The sequence below is a fragment of the Zootoca vivipara genome, chromosome 4 (genome assembly GCF_965207765.1).
Source record: "Zootoca vivipara chromosome 4, rZooViv2.hap1.1, whole genome shotgun sequence".
NCBI classification, from domain to species: domain Eukaryota; kingdom Metazoa; phylum Chordata; class Lepidosauria; order Squamata; family Lacertidae; genus Zootoca; species Zootoca vivipara.
In genome coordinates this window covers 97,736,739-97,742,878 of record NC_142587.1, presented here as the reverse complement: position 1 = coordinate 97,742,878, position 6,140 = coordinate 97,736,739, and the positions used below count along the sequence as shown (strand labels likewise).

At 48.4% G+C, this 6,140-nt stretch overlaps 1 protein-coding gene across 1 annotated transcript in view; it reads left to right on the top strand.

Moving 5' to 3' along the window:
* The window catches only part of LOC132592032 (uncharacterized), a 124,205-nt gene that overhangs the window by 76,617 nt on the left and 41,448 nt on the right, over positions 1-6,140 (top strand). The gene's annotated exons all lie outside the window — the stretch shown is intronic.

Below are 6,140 nucleotides of genomic sequence, written 5' to 3'. Positions count from 1 at the left end.
TACTAGCCTCCACCTCGCCGAGTGAGACTTGGGAGTTGCGGGGAGGGACCACCCCGCGATGCAGCGTCGCATGACGTCTGCGTAGACACGCGACGCTGACGTGTGATGCTGCATCACGGGATGCCCCTGCCCCCGTTACTCCCAAGCCTCGAGTGGCGGATGGCAGCCAGCAGCATCGAGGCGGCCTCTCCGTGATGGCGGCCACGTTGGCCGCCGTCGATAGGTGCGGAAGGGCCAGGGCGCACTGCCCCCTGCAGAGTGGAGCTCGGGCGGCACCCCCCCGCCCCCTGTTGTGTTGCCCCTGTTGAAAGAGCTTCGCTGATAGCTCCAAACTCACTTCCCATAAAAGAATCCATACAAAAGTTGGAAAAACCATTATACACCTTTAGGAGCCAGGCAAATCAGCACCTTTTTAACCAGGCCTTTTGCTGTTTGACAGCTAATGCCCTTTTAAAGCGTGGTGTTTTGTGTTTTTATGTTTTTTTTTATGTTGTAACCATCCTGAGACACGGGGTAGGGAATAGGCACCACCTCTTAAAGGCCTAGGGGTCTTTGCCCCCCCCCAATAAAATCTTTAGGAGTCCACCCCCCAGTTTTTGTGTGGGTTTTTTTCAAACGCAACCTTTTATTCTTCTGCAACTTGCCATACAATTTCTCTTTCAATTTGCCCTCTTTTTTTTAAAAAAAAAACACACACACACAGGCCATGAGGAAAACAAAATACAAGAAAATATAAACGTGGGCAGGTCCCATCTTTGCAGGCCAAACATAAAAGTTGCCTTAAAGCAGGGTTTCCCCAACCTGGGTCCCCAGCAGCTCCTGGACTACACTTCCCCATAGCTGCCAAGTTCAGCATTGAAAAATAAGGGATCACAGACTCACCCAGCGGTGTGGCACCGGAAGTCGTTTCTACGCATGTCTGGACATGCGCAGAAGCGACTTCCCTGTGCCGGCTCTGCACATGTCTGGGCACTGAAAGAACCCAGCGCCGGTCCTTTTCTCTCCCTATCTAATGCGGAGGGTGGAAGGGTTGGCCTGCAACCCAAGCACATATAAGTTTGCACCTCTCTTCAGAAGCCACCCCCCTCCTAGGAATCCTGGTGTTGCTGTTTGAGTTTCTGAAAAATAAGTCAGCATGGGTTTCTGAAAAATAAGTCATGTCAGACTAATCTGATCTCATTTTTTGACAGAATTAAAAGCCTGGTAGATGAAGGGAATGCTGTGGATATAGCCTATATTGATTTCAGCAAGGCCTTTGACAAGGTGCCCCATGATATTCTTGTAAAGAAGCTGGTAAAATGTGGGCTAGACAATGCTACCATTCAGTGGATTTGTAACTGGCTGACTGACCGAACCCAAAGGGTGCTCATCAATGGCTCCTCTTCATCCTGGAGAGTAGTGACTAGTGGGGTGCCACAGGGTTCTGTCTTGGGCCCAGTCTTATTCAACATCTTTATCAATGACTTGGATGATGGGCTTGAGGGCATCCTGAGCAAGTTTGCAGATGACACCAAATTGGGAGGGGTGGCTAATACCCCAGAGGACAGAATCACACTTCAGAATGACCTTAACAGATTAGACAACTGGGCCAAAGCAAACAAGATGAATTTTAACAAGGAGAAATGTAAAGTACTACACTTGGGCAAAAAAATGAAAGGCACAAATACAGGATGGGAGACACCTGGCTTGAGAGCAGTACATGTGAAAAGGATCTAGGAGTCCTGGTAGACCACAAACTTGACATGAGTCAACAGTGTGATGCAGCAGCTAAAAAAGCCAATGCAATTCTGGGCTGCATCAATAGGAGTATAGCATCTAGATCGAGGGAAGTAATAGTACCACTGTATTCTGCTCTGGTCAGACCTCACCTGGAGTACTGTGTCCAGTTCTGGGCACCACCGTTCAAGAAGGATACTGACAAGCTGGAATGTGTTCAGAGGAGGACAACCAAAATGGTCAAAGGCCTGGAAATGATGCCTTATGAGGAACGGCTTGGGGAGCTGGGTATGTTTAGCCTGGAGAAGAGAAGGTTAAGGGGTGATATGATAGCCATGTTCAAATATATAAAAGAATGTCATATAGAGGAGGGAGAAAGGTTGTTTTCTGCTGCTCCAGAGAAGCGGACACGGAGCAATGGATTCAAACTACAAGAAAGAAGATTCCACCTAAACATTAGGAAGAACTTCCTGACAGTAAGAGCTGTTCGACAGTGGAATTTGCTGCCAAGGAGTGTGGTGCAGTCTCCTTCTTTGGAGGTCTTTAAGCAGAGGCTTGACAGGCATATCTCAAGAATGCTTTGATGGTGTTTCCTGCTTGGCAGGGGGTTGGACTGGATGGCCTTTGGGGTCTCTTCCAACTCTATGATTCTATGACGAACAGGCCAAACCCACCCTGCGTACATTTTGTTTTGCCTTGAGGGCTAGACTTTGTTTCCCTTCTGCAAAATTTCTGGCTGTTTGCCAGCTCCCTCCACTGGCTCAGAGCTTGTGGCAGTGAAACGTTCTGCGAAATGTCTCTCCAGAATCCCAGATGTTTTCCTAGCAAGCCGGAGAACATTGCTCAGCCATCCTTATAGCTCTGCTCCTATTGAGGAAGGCTGAGCTCAGCAAGAGATTGAGGGAGGCGGGAGACCTTGCATTTGTGCTCATTCTTGAAGGATTAGGGAGCAAGGATGGCTTGATTTGAGCCCTTGGAAACTAGTAAGCACACTTCTGAGCATGTGCAGAAAGTCATCACTGCCTCGCCACTTTGCAAACACAAGCTGCCTCTGGGCATATTTTGTTGGAAGACAAGGTGCATGCATAGCTCAGTTGGTTACAGTGTGGTGCTGAGAATGCCAACGTCACAAGTTCGATCCCCGTATGGGACAGCTGCATATTCCTGCATTGCAAGGGTTGGACTAGATGACCCTCGGGACCCCTTCCAACTCCACAATTATATACATACAGTATAAGGTTTTGAGCTCAGAGAAAGCCCCCCAAACCACCAAGCAGACAAATTGCTCCTGGTATACCTTATCACAGCCCAATTTATTTAATTTAATTTTAATTAATATAATTTATTTAATAAAATCATAGAATTGTAGAGTTGGAAGGGACCACAAGGGTCATCTAGTCCAACCCCCTACAAGGCAGGAATTATTTGCCCAACATAGGTCTCAAATCCACAATTAAGATTCTCATGCTTGACTGACAAATTAAAAAATGATTTGCTTTATACAGCTCTTGATTGTAAAACACAAAAAACTCAAAACAATAACTATCAATAGCAAGAATGTTTTTTACGACTTTCAATGGGTTCAAGCCCCTTTTTTGCCCAAAAGATTCCTGCAATAGATAGACTAAAAACAGTTTCCCCAACCTGGAGACCTCCAGCTGTTTTGAACTACAAATCCCATCAGCCCCAGAGTGCCTAAGAATGCCTAAGGCAGTGCCTGAGAATGGGGGGCTAGAGGAGGTCTGGTGTGTGTTGGGAGGGCTGGCACCTCAATTTGCAACCTTCCCCCCACCCCTCGCCCAGTCCTTTAATTCTGGGGAGAAATGGGGTGCACAGAGCGCAGCTGCGGGGAGGCAGAAGCTTCCATCCTCTGGGGGTTGTAAGGTGGACTGGGGGCACAAGTAATCATCCCCCTCCCCGGCTTGACTCCTCCGCCTTCAACCAACTAAGTACTCTGCAGCCCAGCATGGCAGTTGCTGGGTCCGTGCATGCACCAGCCCTGGCCCTGGCCCTGGCCCTGGCCCTGGCTGCTGCTGCTGCTGCTGCTGCTGTATGGGGACCCCCACCCTCCAGCGGTGACCTTCATCTCCCCACTCCCCAGCTGGATCTACAGCCCCTTCCCCCCCCCCCAGCGATCGCACTGCACCCCCTTTACCTGGCTGATGCATGCCAGCCTTGCAGCGGCAGGAACAAAGACTCCTCTTTCTTCTCCTTCCCAGGAGCCCCTCTTTCTTCTCTTTCTTTCCTCCTCTTCCTTCTCTTCCTGGTCCCGGGCTGCTCAGGGGCTCCCTGGTTGGTCGGCGCTCTCTCACCCCCCCCCACGTGTTAAGAGCCGAGCCAACCCGACGGGGGGGGGGGGGGAGGACAAGAGCAAGAATCGCCACACGCAGAGGCGTGCCCATAGAGATAGGAAAAGTGAAGAGTGATACTCGCGCGCACACTTCCTGGCTCTGTTTGCGTGTCCATAGAGATAGGAAAAAGTAAAGAGTGATACTCGCGCGCACACTTCCTGGCTCTGTTTGCAAGAAATACGGGTGAATCACGGGATATTTCCCCATTCGGGATGACAGCGTGAAAAGCCTTTAAAATCGGGGTTTTCCCGGCGAAAACGGGAGACTTGGCAGCTATGCACTTCCCATCATCCCTCCCCATTGGTCCTGAGCACCCCAGAGCCAGCTGCTATGGCACAGATTTTGAAGTCGGCCAGCACCAGCAGTCGGGGAGTCCTGAACTCCGCCTGTGAGACCAGCTCTGTAAGCTCAGGCAGGGAGACCATGGAGGGCAAAGGAAGCGGGAAGCACCCCTGCTAGCAAGCACCCCTCAACAAGACCCCAACCCCAGAGTCTGTTCAGCCCCCTCCGCTTCTTGTAGCTGGAGTCAGTCTGGGCGCTGCCCTCCCAGGCCAGGTGGGAAAGGCCTGCCAGGCAGGGAGCAGGTCCTGCAGGACTCCCAGCAAGAAAACCTGGGAGGTGAGTCTTGGGCAAAGAAGGGACAAGGGAGTTCCCTGTCTCCAAGGTGTGGGGCTTACCTTCTTTCAGATTCAGCTGTAAGCAGGCCAACTCTGATCGGGCCTCAGGTCGTCCAACTCCGGCTGAGCTATTACATTCTGCAGAGGAAATAAAAATCTGGGTCAGATGACAGTACAAAAACCCACCTTGGATGGCTGCACCCACTTTGGACCCAATCCCTTGTCCCAGAGGACCAACCTGAGCCCTGCAGCCTCCTGGGCAGAGGTGGAAGGGCAGCAGCAGGAAAGGGGGCAGGAAAAGCTGCTGGGCTCATCCTGGCATCCAGGAACACACACCGCATCATCTGCGTTCAGAGTTACTCAGGGATGTGCTATTGGGAGGATGGAAGCAACCAAAGAAATGAATACAGGAAGACAAGATACTTACGGTACTTTGAACTGGGAGAAATGCTGTTGGCGCTAGTTTCCGCTCTTCCCCATTGTCACAGAGGGCGTATCCTCGGAGGTCCTGCGGGAGGAAAGAGCCTCAGAGTCAGGGGCCAGTCTTGGGAAGTGCTAGGAGCTGTCTGATAAGGAGACAGGATTCCTCAGTGCAGGTGTGATGCCTTGTCCTGCATTTTCCTTTATTTAAATAAAACTTTCTGAAGTTGTATTTGTGTGTGTGTCCATTTGTAGACTCAGTAGGTGGTGCTGGGAAGTATTTTGACAGTTGCGGGTGGTACAAAGTCAATTTGACAGTTTTGATACAAACTGATACAAAGTTTAGAAACAAATACAAAAGTATAAAAATAAAAAAACCGAAAGGAAATTGATACAAAGATTGAACTTCAGTGACCAACATGTGGAAGGAACGTTCAGTTTGAAGGGCAATGTTTAAAGGCAATAGGCATACCAAGCAGGGTTCATAAATTTATCTCGGGGTACCCTCTCTGGTCATGGATTCTCTTATAACACTAGTTAACTATCTAAAAAGACAATCCAAGCCTAACTCAGACCCCAACCCCAACCACAGCCCTAAGCCTCCACCTAACCCTAAGTACTCTATGTACAAAATAAACATATAAATTTATATATATACAAAATAGGCACAAATGTGCTCAAAATAAAAAGGTAAAATAAAAAATATTAAACTAAAGAACAAAAAACCACAAAGAACAAAAATATTAAAATAAAAAATAAAAACAAAAAAATAATTAACCGTGGAAAAACTGACCCGTGTCAAGAATCTCAGCGGACTGAAATCAAGAAAACTAAAACAAAAGCAACAGCTGTGAGGGGGAAGGAAGGCTCTGAGCTGCTTTGTGCAAAATAAATAAAATAAAGTGTTAAAATAAAATATAAATAAATAAATGAAAGTAATAAATGAAATAAGAATCAAAATAAGATATTTAGAATATAAGAATACACTTAACGCCTCGCCTAATCCTTCATCAACCACCACCAACTGCAGAGTGGG